The following is a 14,250-nucleotide window of genomic DNA, read 5'->3' on the forward strand; positions in this document are numbered from 1 at the left end:
TCTACCAAGTTCTCAACCAGCTGCAGATCTTCTTTATTATATAATTGAGATAAATACAAAATTCTTGTGGTCACACAAAAGCTCAAGAAGCTGAGGTTATGGTTATGTACAACTTCAGCAAATGAAGAATCCAGTGGAAATGTCAATGTAAGAAAACAAGATCATACCTCAGTTGTAGGTGTCACACCTCCATTTTTTCCTATCCCTCTGGTTAGTATCAGATGCCTTAACATTTCAGTTAAACTTTCTGTGAGAGACAGCTGAACTAGGCTGCAGAAAGAGAAACCTGTTACACAACTTGCTTGTCAGAAGCATCTGTTGCTGCCTTGCTTTTGCCAGAATCATGCCTCTTCTTTCGAATGAGGCACCTACACACACCACATTAAGCATATTCCAATCACTTGAATATCAGTAAAAATCCTTTTGTGAAAAAGTCTTTATTCTCCATAAACCTTTGTTCCCCTTAACCTGCTAGGTTGAAGTGCCTTTCTGGACATTACCCACTACCAGTCCAGAGCCCCAGGACTCTGATTACCTCAGTGGTTTCATCACTGTGGTTACAGACTCCCACCCCATAACTTTATCCCATTGAAATAATTTGACTCACTCTCCTGAAACCTCTTGCCCTTCCCACTGTGGAGAGACACACAGTAAGATGATCCCCTGGCACAGGCTATTCCTCAGATTTTCATTTACACCAAAAGAAAGGTACAAAGATGTTAAAGGCCTTGTTTGTTTTTTTTCCCTAGCATATTCAGCTTGAAAAAAACTTCACTGTAGTCCTGATCTGGCCTTGTTATTCCTCCCAGTCCCTACTTGTGCCTAATCATTGAAGAAACCCCCGGGCTTATAAATGAATTTCACATTTTTCTTAAGTTAAGTAGCTATATGATAAGAAAACTGCCAATCAGTGGAACTACTGACAGCAGTGAACTAAGTTTGGACCTGTACCCAAGATTTTTCACACGTGCATAGTACAAAATGAATGAAGATGCTAGGGAAAATGTAAGTTTATCTTCATCAACACGAAGAGAATTTAATCCTGAAACAGTTTCAGTTTAGGTAGTGAGAAGACATTTGTAAAATTTGCAGAAACTGTTGCTAGGTTCCCTTTTTTCTTTAAAGAATATTTTCATAGAGCTTTCTGCAGTTCAACATTTTAATAGATTTTTAACTAATTAAATTCATCTTTGCTCCTACCCTCATCACATCATTTTACTCTTTTCATATTTAAATCTAAGCCGGCTAAATGGAGTCTACACACACTATTTCATGGGCTCACATCTTGTGATGACTTTTGCATCAAACATGTGAGCAAGTTGTCTGAGCTTCCATTAGTCAGGGGAAATCTAGGCCAAAGAGTCAAATGTGTCTGGAGCAATTTACTGAACCAAGTGAAGATTCCTCCTTGATGGTGAGAGGAAAAACTGGCTGGACTGACTAGCTGGCAGGGAAAAAAGCCAGTGATGCAGGATAGCAAGAGAAAGGGAATCACAAGATCCAGTGTGCAAACAAACTAGTTGCAATTTTTTTGCTGTTGGTAAAAAAGCTGAACCAGTTAGAGATTTCAAATGAATGAATGAATAAAATACACATATTGCTTAAGTCAATAACTTAATAATCAGAGATAAAATCAAGACAAATATTCTTGGTGCACATTTGCTAACAGAAGGAGAGAAATACATAAAAGAGCTGAGTTTCAAGAGATGAAATTGATAATTAGACATTGCCTCATGTTTTGGATTATAGCAGAATATTGGTACTGCCAAACCACCTTGTGACAATCAATTAACAGATAGTGGTGATTAATAACCCTAATTTCCACTCTAAGAATGTTTATCCTGTAGTACCAAGCTATGAATTACCAGTTTCACAGACTGATAGCTGCTAGGTGTGCTACCAGTCTGCAGTTTTTAAGCTCTTCAAGGGTTTAAAGCCCCAAACACCTGTTACCATCACAGGTAACATACAGAGCAGCTATTACTGGGAACAACAGGGTTTGGGGACTCAGCACTTCACTGCAGGCTTCTTTCAAAAAAGGGGTTGGATTTTCACTGTACTGCTGACAGCTTATGCTACTGAAGTACAAAGATGTTTGTAGTGGAAGCCATTTCCTTGAAGTGTGTTTAAAAGTTACTCTGATGATCCTTAGAGGCACCAGCTCAGCACAGACGGAGTAAGTCCAGGGACAGGGGAATAGAGATAAAACATAATGTCTTTTGTGCTGAGCTGATATCTGACAACTCAAACTGATTTTATTTACAGCACAGGTCACTGCACTCACTACTACATCACTTTTGGTTCCAGATATTGCACAACAGTTGCTTACCTGAAGATGCACTGCATTTAAATTTTTTTATAGGAGCAGCATTTTATTTAGCTTCTGAATAACCCCCTTTGAGACTTTAAGTCTAACTTTTAGTGACAGGCAAGCTAGACAGGCACAAAATTTGAATTGTAAATGCTTTGTTGAGCTTTGACTGTTGTTCAGTATGCCCGACTTTATAAAGCTGAAACATGTAATTTTGGGGTGGCACATGCTGAGCTCAAACAATGCCTCAAGTCATATGCTTCCAAATATATATTTTCTCTTTAAGTGTTGCTACAACATTCCTGCTCCCCTGCAGTCCAATCCTGGGAAATATACTGACAGAAGATGAAGGAAATCTATATCCAGTATTAAAACAAAACAAAACACAAAAATCAAACAAACAAACAACAAAAAAACAAAACCCAAAACCTAGGGTGTTGAAGAGCACATAAGGGAAAATTTTCACATAATTTAATGCCACTGATTATTGACACTTGTGCTTCTTCATTACTTAGAATAATCATAATTACCTTTCAATAAATGCTCATTACCATCTCTGAGCCCCAACTATAAGAGTGTTTTCAATGAAACAGGCAGCTTTTAGCATTATGTGCTGACTTACACTATAGGATTTTAGAGGGAGAAGACCCGTCACTCTTAGCCAGGGTATCACATGTGGTAAGAAAGGAGAACCCTGCGTGGCATATTGCTCCAGGAACAAAGACTATGACATCAGTCTAGTGATACAGGTTACTGTGGAAGATACAAAGCCTTTCAGCACACCCAAGGGGTTGCCTGGGGAGAACTGCATGTGTTGAGCAGAAGGCATCATTGTGATTTTGATAGCCCTTGGGCTGAGCATCCAACATCATGCAATCTTGCACCACAAAACAGATTCTCCCTAAGTTTCAGTGTGCCTGCATGCAATCCCCCTGCTCTATAGCGCCTGCCGCCATGCATCTCCCAAGCACTACAAGCAGCTCCTTCCCTGCAGGACACCATGGTATTTGCTATAATTCTGTTACTGCCTGATCCAGTAGTTCTAAAGGTCTCATCATTATGCTCTTCTAATTAGGTGTCGAAAAACTATTTTCCATTTCTAATTGACCCTTTTAGGCTCAGAGAAACCAGAATGCAGAAAAGAGAAAGCAACTTTAACTGCCTAACAGAAGAAAAAGACACCAACCTGACTGTGTTGGATGTGGAAACTCAGTGGCCTGGGTAGTGGCAAGGCAAAGCCCTGAAGAACATGATAGTCAACCACCTTAAGTAATATTACATTCTTAGTTCTTCTATTTTCAGGTGTCTTTACTATAGTGTATGGGTTTTTTTATTTGATATTTATGCAGAGCATAGCTCTAATTAAGAAACACAATATCAAACTCATTTGAGTTTTGTAATGCAAGAGCCACCAAACATATACTGGCAGTATATAAGGGTTTGTACAGTCTGTATTTCTGCCCCATAAAAATCACTATAATTTATAGGACAGGGCCAACTTCATTGTTTGCTAGTATCTAATACACCAGCATCCTCCCCACTACCTGGGAACTTTAGATAAAACCACAATGTAAAAACAAACATAATCTATTAAAAAAATGAGATTCCCTTAGAAAAACATCCACATTTTAGGTACATGACATCTTTCACAATTATCTCTTTTGACATTTACTTTTTTGCTGTAATAGTCTACATATCAGCTTACACCCTGGAAAACCGCCCCTCCAGAGGCACCCTCCGGCCCCGTGCAGGCGGCACGGCCCCTACACAGGCACGCCCTGGCCCCGTGGAGACGGCACGGAGGTCCATAAATACTGTGCTGCAGTCATGGACAGGGAGCAGGGCAAACACCCAAAAAAAGGGAATAATCATGTGTGGAAAAAACACGCGTTGAATAATCTCACGTGGAAAAAACACGCGTGGAAAAATCTCACGTGGAAAAAACACGCGTGGAAAAAACACGCGTGGAAAAAACACGCGTGGAAAAAACACGCGTGGAAAAAACACGCGTGGAATAAACACGCGTGGAATAAACACGCGTGGAATAAACACGCGTGGAATAAACACGCGTGGAAAAATCTCGTGTGGAAAAAACAGGCGTGGAAAAATCTCACGTGGAATAAACACGCGTGGAAAAAACAGGCGTGGAAAAATCTCGTGTGGAAAAAAACAGGCGTGGAAAAATCTCACGTGGAATAAACACGCGTGGAAAAAACAGGCGTGGAAAAATCTCGTGTGGAAAAAAACAGGCGTGGAAAAATCTCACGTGGAATAAACACGCGTGGAAAAAACAGGCGTGGAAAAATCTCGCGTGGAATAAACACGCGTGGAAAAAACACGCGTGGAAAAAACACGCGTGGAAAAAACACGCGTGGAAAAAACACGCGTAGAAAAATCTAGCGTGGAAAAAACACGCGTGGAAAAAACACGCGTGGAAAAAACACGCGTGGAAAAAACACGCGTGGAAAAATCTCGTGTGGAAAAAACACGCGTGGAAAAAACACGCGTGAAAAAAACTCGCGTGGAAAAAACACGTGTGGAAAAATCTCGTGTGGAAAAAACACGCGTGGAAAAATCTTGCGTGGAAAAATCTTGCGTGGAAAAAACACGCGTGGAAAAATCTCGCGTGGAAAAAAACACGCGTGGAAAAATCTCGCGTGGAAAAAAACACGCGTGGAAAAAACACGCGTGGAAAAAACTCGCGTGGAAAAAACTCGCGTGGAAAAAACTCGCGTGGAAAAAAACACGCGTGGAAAAAAAACACGCGTGGAAAAAACACGCGTGAAAAAAACACGCGTGGAAAAAACACGCGTGGAAAAAACACGCGTGGAAAAACACGCGTGGAAAAATCTCGCGTGGAAAAAACACGCGTGGAAAAATCTCGCGTGGAAAAATCTCGCGTGGAAAAAATCTCGCGTGGAAAAAATCTCGCGTGGAAAAAATCTCGCGTGGAGTGCTTTCGCGTGGAAACCCGCGTGGGCTGGTCACTAGTGGGTGGTCACACGTGGCGGGTGGTTCGCGTGGGGGGGGTGGGGGCTCGTGGGGGGGGGGGGCTCGCGTGGCGGTCGCGTGGCGGTCGCGTGGCAGCCTGCGGGACAGCGCGGTGACCCACCGTGTGTAGGGCCGGCGCGCGGCTTCCTCGAACAACGCGTGGGTGTGTCGGGCCATTTGCTGCGAGCCGCTGCCGCGGGGGCATGGCGCTCCCGGCGTGTCCCCCCGCGGGCGGGGAGGGGCGTCGGGGGGGGCAGTCCCCGAGCATTGATAACCCCGTGCCGGGCCCGCCGCGGGGACAGCCCCCGAGCACTGATTACCCCGTGCCGGGCCCGCCGCGGGGACAGTCCCCGAGCTCTGATTACCCCGTGCCGGGCCCGCTGCGGACAGCCGAGGAGCGCGGAGCCGCCGCGCACGCCTGTCCCGCACCGCACCGCACCGCGCACCGTGAGTGCCTCAGGACAGGGCGGAAAACACTGGGGGCGTGGGGAGAACCGGGCGCGGGGTAAAGGACGGGGCTGCCCCTAGCCGGGTCTGATGCCGCTCGCAGCTGTGATGCCGCAGCCGGCGAATGCGGGCTCCGGCTGCTGCTGTCCAGTTACGGCTTCCTGGCCGGGGCGGCTCCGGGACAGAGCTGAAGGATGGACGGACGCGAACTAAAAGCCGCCGGGGGTTACGAGCCTGGAGGGACAAGCCCGCTCCGCGCCCGGCTGGGGCTGGCGCGACCCCGGGGGCTGCGCTCCGCCGGGGCACCGCCCGCCACGGTCCGTGTGTCCGCAGGGCGCGGAGGATGCGGCGGGAGGGCGCGCCCCGTCGCTGAGGCACGCCGAGGATGAGGCTGCCCCTGGCGCTGCTGGCCCTGGCCGCCCTGGGGGCCGCGGGCCGGGAGGAGGCGCGGGCCGGGCGGTTCTCCACGCCCGAGCAGCAGCGGTGCCGCTGGGAGCTGCGCTCGGCGGCGGGGGCCAGCGAGCTGCGGCTGAGCTGCCGGGCGGCGGGCGGCGGCGCGGAGCGCAGCTGTGCCTACCGCGGGGAGCCGCGGCGCTGCCCGGCCTTCGGCGCCCGCAGCCGGCAGTTCTGGCGGCAGATCCTGTCCCGGCTGCGGCGGCGCCGCCAGCCCTGCGCCCCGGGAGCGCCGCTCAGCGCCCGCCTGTGCGGCCCGGGCCGTGCCCCGCCCGAGGCGCAGCTGCGCCTGCTGCCCGAGCCCGGCCCGGCCCCGCCGCCCAGCGCCGCCCCGGCCCACACCTACTGCGCCGAGCGCTGGCACTCGCTGTGCAGCTTCTTCGTCGGCTTCTGGGAGGGCTGAGCCGCTCCGGCCCCGCACCCGAGCACTGCCGGCCTCGCCTGCCCTCAGCCAATGCCCCCGACTCTGTCCGCTCTCCTCTTTCACTCCCCAATAAAGCGGTAACTATTTTGTGACAAGAAGCTCGTGTAATTCTTTGTCTCGTCAAAGCCCTGCAGCACTGTCAGTGTGTAACCGAGCCGGGTGAGAGCACCTAGGCACGGCTCGTGCATTCAAGTACATGAACTTTTTCAAGGGACATAAATACAGACAGCCGTTCCCTCCCTCAAACCAAGTTTCTATGAGCCTAAAGTTACATTGTAATCACCCAAGTAGAAAACCATACACTTATATCAGAATAAGAAACTGCTGAGACCTCACTGAACAGCACATCCTAGAAAAACCTTTCTTGCTGACAGAGATTTCACAAGCTACATGAACCAGTCCCGTTTCCCACAGAACAGTTGGTCAACTATCTCCAAAGAAAAAATTCAACAGGGCTGGGTGAGAAACCAGCTGTGAAAAGACAGATTGAGAAACGCAGGAGTACCTAGGTACATGAATTGGATTTAGAAGATGAATGATATTTCGCCCAGCTAATGGCATAGTGTTGAAGTAGGTAAGTTGTTTTACCAGGGCAATGAGGTGTTTGAGAGATACTTTATCCACACAAAATAGAGTACATTTTGGTAAGGGAAGCTAAAGGTTTCCTCACTGCCTGGGGTTTTACACAGCCCTAGACACGTGCCTATGACCAGGAACAGTTGCAGGCTCTTTCTGTACAGTTTTAAGGATGGCTGTGAGAAGGCCACTAAGAAGTAATCAGGATCTGCCCAGTGGCAGGATCTCGACTCTTACATTCAGCTCTTAGTGCCAAGATTATTTTCTTTACAGCAAATAGCTGAATAAAGCTCAGCAGCACTATGCAAAAGCTTCATCATCACTGAATGTGACTTGGATGATTTTTTTTTTTTTAATGACTTAAAATCACTTTTCCTTCATGTGCCTGTCACCCAAGCAGCCACAGAGCGGACTGATGGCCAGAGCATTGCACAGTACCTCACAATAATGATCAGCTTTGTTTTACTTTCACGGCCCTGGCACAGCAGCTTTGTGCTGCTAGAGCTTGCATTTCTCACCATCAGATGCAAAGGTGGAACACCATAGCAACCAAGCTGATTACCCACATCACTCTGCATTTAAAAACCTAACTAGGAACTCTGAACAAATTTATTGTTTACCCAAGAGAGAGAAGAAAGAAGAGGATCCCATTCTCTGTGTTTAATCACAGTATTGCCCTGATTCTCCAAAATAGCTTAAAGCCTTCCTTTTAGCACCACTAACTAATAAAATACAAAGACCCAAGAGACTGCATTAGTAGCACTTACTGTGGTTAATAACACAGTATTTATATAGTGCTGAATAGAAAACAAATACTACTGAAAAACTGATCTGCAGAACCCGAAGGCTGGGAAACCATAGTGAGATCCTCAGATTGCTTTTAAAGGGAAAGACCATGGCTTTTTGCTTCCTATCTCAACATTTTCATCCTCTCCCATGACTGGATAACAGCTACCACCACCAGCTAAGGCAACCAAACCAGAAACACTTTGCAGCCAAGATCTTCGCTTCCAACAGAAGCTATTCCTTTTAGTCCTGTGGCAGCTCCACAAGATGTGCTTGTTACACTGCCCAGCCCTGGATTTAGTTCAGCCCCCCAGATCTGCCCATGCACCCACCCTGCAGCCACCCTTTACCTCTGCTGCCCCATTGCAGCTGTGGGAGCCCTTCACCACCGCTCTTGTCCTTGGCTTGGCTGGCTTCTGTCATCCCATCCTTCTCTACTCAGCACCTCCTGACTGTCCTCAGCAAGTGTGGTGCCAGGCCCAAACCCTGACTGTCTATCCCCTAGGTCTGATAAATGCTTCCCTCCCAGAGGAAGGTGGTCTGGGCATAATTAACCTTACCCACATGCAGCTGCTGCTTGGGTTGTCATCACAAGGGTGCTGCCAGCTGACATATTAGGACACTAAGTGCCTTTTTCAAGAAAAAGCATAAGCAACCTTAAAACAAAACCAAATGATTGACATTTTAGCTTCTGGAAATTGAATTCTGGGGGCTCTAACTCAGGAAGTTTCCAGAGGTAAAAAAAAAAAAATCTTTGTGCCATATTGCACACAGCATTGTTTTCTTTCCTCTGGCTGCTGAGCTCATCTCTGTATCTGGAAGTTCCAACAGAATCTCGAAAGCTGGCACTATCATTTCTTGATTTTTCCTTTGGAGAAAGGGCATGCAGTTAGTGCATCTAGCTTTAATTGCTCTCTTTATATGCAGAAAGCCCTTGATCCTATTAAATAGCACTAATCTCTCACCACCTTCTGATTTTGAAGGAACAATTAGAAGATGTTACTCTAATTTGCAAGGTTAAAGAAGGCAGTAAGCTGTCTTGCTGTGTGTAGCAATCCTTTCCTGTATAGTGACATCAAAAATTAATAAATGGAATGGAATAACTCTTTCACCACTGTCTGAGCAGAGTGTCTGCCACAATGGGTCTGGAGTTGCAGATCCCAGACTTTGTCCAGGTTCAGTCTCTTCAGTCCACAACAGTAATTACTCTTTCCTGAGTTCTGCACTAGGACTTCCTTCTGGAAAATGTTGATTTTTCTCTCTCAGCCTTCATTCATTCCTCTGAATTCACAGGTTCAGCAAGTGCAATCTGCTCAGGCAGCCATAGTTCAGCCCTCAGCTCTACCAGCTGTACCTGCCTGTATGTGCATATTAATGTTTCCACATGTAATTTTGACACTGGTATTTCCTACTTGAGTTTATGACCAGCCTGTGCTGGGTGAGCCTGCAGAGGGATGCAATGTTTTTGGAGGTTTGTGGTGCAATTTAAAAGCTGTCAGACTATTAACAAATAAGGCGGAGGCACAGAAAGAACAAAAAGAAAAAAATGAAAAATTTAAAAAGCAACTATTGAAGCTGGACCTCGTTGGATAACGGAACCTGAAATCTTTGGGAATCTCTCTTTATTTGTCCCTTAAATATTTCAGGCCTCCCTTGTGCTGTGAACCCTATCTAAAACTTACTGTAAAGCCAAGCAGCACATGAGGCGAGTGAATGGCAGGCTTTGTCAATTTGCCAAACAACAAATCCCCTCCTCTGCAATAATCTGGATTTTTGAGAATTCCAAGCTCGGTTCATGAACACAGCTACATGAAAAGGGCTTTTAACCATACAGTATTAGAGAGTTCAGATTAACTCTCCCAGCCCTCACACTCCTTCTTTACATGGAAGGGATCTGTTAAGTACAAGTATGAATAAAATATCTACAGCTTTAGAAATAATTTTAGGGCTTAGCCTCATCCGGTCAGTGCTGCACCTTGTGAAGTGTGGACAGGCTGCACTGCCTTTCAAAAGGCAAATACTTTGCTCAATTTATTTCAAGCCCTCAGCAGGTAAATGATGCACATTTCTTGGAGGGGAGGGCGTGGAAGGGGCACCAGCCCGAGCTCAGCCCACATTCCTGATGACATTATTTTCTACTTAGCCCGGCATAAAGTGAGAAAATTTTTGATGGAAGCATCATGGCAAAACACAGAACTAATTTCTTATTATACATTCTCAAAGTACTAAAATATTGATTTAACAAAGGAAATACATAGGACAAAATCTGGTCCAATTATAGAGATACAAATCCTAAAATACATGTAATATATTATCTTCATGTATGTAATATCCACTTCAGCACACATTCTTAATTTAATAAAAAATGTCTTAAAGCATTTTATTCTCCAGATTATTTACAGAGCCCGTATATAATCTGACTACTGGACCCAGCAGATATTCTCTCATGAGTGAATTAAAGTCTTAGGTCCCAAAATGTCTATAGGGCTTGAATTCTTGATTGAAAAACAACAAAATAATCCTACAGTATTTTTTTTTTTCAGAATGCAGTTATAACTAGAAAATACATGAGATGTATCATGCTCAGAGTTAGTTTAGTGAAAAGCAGAAGAAGGTATAGTGGCTAACCTTTTAAAGCTGTGTTTTTTTAAAAAAGTACTGTGCACTTCCCAAAGTCACTATCCTTAGCAGCAGCATGAGTTGCACTAACAGGAATAAACATAGCCTCAACTCCATGAGTTTGCTGCTTCTTTTTTATTTTTAAGAGCAAAACCTTCCAAAATTATGAATAAATTTATCACCAGTACTCTTTTGATGGGAAAAGAGTAACAAGACAGCCACACAAGACAGTATTATTTTGTGTTAGCCGAGACAAGATGTTGAGGATTTAGAGCTGATCTTTTGTTTGTGCTCAAAGACAAATGGTATAAAATTTGTATGCATGCTTCTGTCCTGACAGCAAAGGGCCTCAGCGGACTCTCGCTGAGAGCTAATGGCTCTTGGGGATGCTGCTCTCTGAAGTCCCTTGCCATGAAATGGTCTCTTGCAATTCATCTCCCGTTAATAGCAGCTCCAAGACTACAGTCTCTTTTTTTAAAAGTTCTTTTATCCCTGGCTGAAGCTGTCTGTGCTCTCATTGGAGCCCAGAGGGTGTAGTGTGATGGTTTTCTCCCCTCAGCTCTATTCTCTGCAGCGCTCAGCAGACGCCGGGACAGGCTGGAGGCCCTATGGAAAGCGGCCCCGATGTCATCCCACCCAGCCCGGGGCCAATGAACGCCGCAGCCCCCGCCGCAGCCCCAGCATCCCAGTGCCCCGGGGCTCCCGCAGCCCCAGCATCCCAGTGCCCGGGGGCTCCCGCAGCCCCAGCATCCCAGTGCCCGGGGGCTCCCGCAGCCCCAGCATCCCAGTGCCCCGGGGCTCCCGCAGCCCCAGCATCCCAGTGCCCCGGGGCTCCCGCAGCCCCAGCATCCCAGTGCCCGGGGGCTCCCGCAGCCCCAGCATCCCAGTGCCCGGGGGCTCCCCTAGCCACAGCATCCCAGTGCCCGGGGCTCCCGCAGCCCCAGCATCCCAGTGCCCGGGGGCTCCCGCAGCCCCAGCATCCCAGTGCCCCGGGGCTCCCGCAGCCACAGCATCCCAGTGCCCCGGGGCCCCCGCAGCCACAGTATCCCAGTGCCCGGGGGCTCCCGCAGCCACAGCGGGAACGGCACACGGCTCCTTCCAGAGCGCACCTCCGAGCCGGGAACATCGCGCAGGAACACAGCAGCAGCAAACAAAAAACAGTTTGGTTTGAGAAGGAAGTTATTATAGACCCAAGGGAGATAAAGCTTCTGTTTTCATTTCTGGGAGAGGAGGTAGCCCCAGGATGGGGGGCCAGCCATATGCAGGGGGCACCTATGGGGAAAACACATGACTGGGACACCCGGAGGAGCCATCTGTCCCTTTCTGCCAGCACCAGGATGGTGGGGAGAGCCCACAGCACCTGGCATTGCTCGCTTTCTTCCTTTTAATGTGCTCCTGTGGTAAACATGGCTTAGTAATGAAATAACATCACAAAATTAGGTGTACACTCAGAGCTTGGTCTGCCTTTTACACAGGTTCTCCTCACCAGCAATGGTTGTGCAGATGTTTCTTTGCCTTCTCACGCTCTTTGCTGCCTCAGGAGATCAGACTCTGATGCTCACCTCTGTAGCTCCTCTGCCCACAACCTGATGGAGTGGTGGGACTCTCAACACTGCTAGTTCCTTTCAAATTGTTCAAACTAACATGCCAGTGTGGAGTAGACTTCTTGTGGGAAATTTAGAGCTAACCCCTGAATGAGGGTAATGAAAATATTTCCATCACACATCAGTTGCAGTAGAAGTCATTTACTCTTGAGAGGAAGTACCAGCTAATTTTAAATTAGTGAAAGTGAGAGTAAAAAATTGGCATAGGTAACTCAGAATATAAGGCTGGAAAAGTCATAATTTCCTGAAAAATGATAGTTCTTTTTTTATTATTACTATTACAGTCTAGGTAAAGAGTGAGTACATATAAATACTCTTTGTAAATTAAAACAGTGGTTTGTTGGATACCCTCTGTTTTCCAGGCACTTTAGGAATCCTGTTCAGCACAGGCTTGTGCTGTTAAACCAGTTATTCCACACAGGCACCCCAAAAACTGGGGAACATGGTGAGTGGTGTGTGGCCATTATCACTCAACACACACAGCAAACTGAAGCCATCTCCAGTCTAGTGACAAACACAAACTGTATTCTACCAACACTGGATGATCCCCATTTTTAAATAAATAGAAAATAAAATAAAAATAAATATGAAAAAAAAGTGGTCTAAATCTTTATGGGGAGAGTGAGAAGGGACAGAGATGTAATGCTAACAGAGTTTTCAGCTATGTTTCTATTGGTAAATTAACCTTTCCAATAATTGCTGGAGGCTGTAGAAAGGTAGCTTCTGTCAGATCGTCTCTCTTTAACATCTAGGGACAACTTTTGAGGACTCTCATAGAAATGCATCATCATACAATGTCATGTGTGTGTCTGTGTGAGCGCACCCCAGTGAAGAGCATCCTTCCCTGAGCCAAACTGCTTTTACAACTGCTGCTGCTCTTGAGTTGCATTAAGGTTGTAGCTGGAAGAAGTCAGAACGAACGGTATGATTTCTGTTAGGTCTGGTAAACCAACACAGCCATGCCACTGCCAAGACTGACTGGAAAAGCATAGGATGTAAAGGGAGAAAGCCCCCAGTGCCTCCAAATCTATTAAAATGAGCCACAAACACAATACTGATGTGGTAAGTCAGGGCAATATGCAAATGGCTGCATGTCCCAGAAACCCTAATCCTATCAAGAATGCAGAAGATGTTAATTTGACCATCTTTCACAGCTCATAAATCTATCTGTAGCAAAGCCAGGCTGCCAGATGTCATCCACTAGCACTTCTTTGAGGCTGGCAGTCTCCGTATAGATGCCAGATCATGCCTCAGTAAAGACCAATAAAGAGCATTGTTTGTGTGGCCTGAGGGCAGCTTCTCACATTTTGCTACAATAGAGGAAAACAGTGGGAAATGTGAATGACTGATTGGCAGAACTGGTGGTCTTGGTTGTCCTGTTTTCCACATACGGAGCTACAGATTTCACATGCATTTTTCATCAGCAGCAAGCAGATTAGTCTACCTTGCTCTCAACAGTTAGTGGTATATGTTCTCCAACTTTAGTTTTTGAATCCTAAACTATAAATACAAGCTAGCCATAGTTCTTTTCTCTCAGGCAGATACTCCTTATTGACTTTAAACTACTTAAAAGAGCAAACAGCTTTATTATGATGTAATCTTCCTCCTAAGATTTAACATTTAGAATAAAAATATTCTATTTCAAATAAAATAAAATACCTATACAACGATATACTCATTTCATCTTTCTCAAATATAAGCTTTAAAATTACCTGTTGCAATATAGCTTCTTTAATACCAGCCAGAATTAATCTGATTTTTACAATGAAGGTGGTAAAACAGTGGCACGGGTTGCTCAGAGAGGTGGTAGATCACCCATCCCTGGAAACGTTCAGGTTGGACAGGGCTCCAAGCAGCCTGATGTGGTTGAAGATGTCCCTGCTCATTGCAGGGGGTTGGACTAGATGAGCTATTAGGGTCCCTTCCTACCGAAACCATTCCAGGATTCTATGATAATTTGCTTTTAAAAGGTGTATCTTGAAAGCACCAGAGCAGATATTTTGTGTGACGTTACCTGGGAGCAAGGGGGATGAACCTCA

Source organism: Catharus ustulatus, chromosome 8 (genome assembly GCF_009819885.2).
Source record: "Catharus ustulatus isolate bCatUst1 chromosome 8, bCatUst1.pri.v2, whole genome shotgun sequence".
NCBI lineage: Eukaryota > Metazoa > Chordata > Aves > Passeriformes > Turdidae > Catharus > Catharus ustulatus.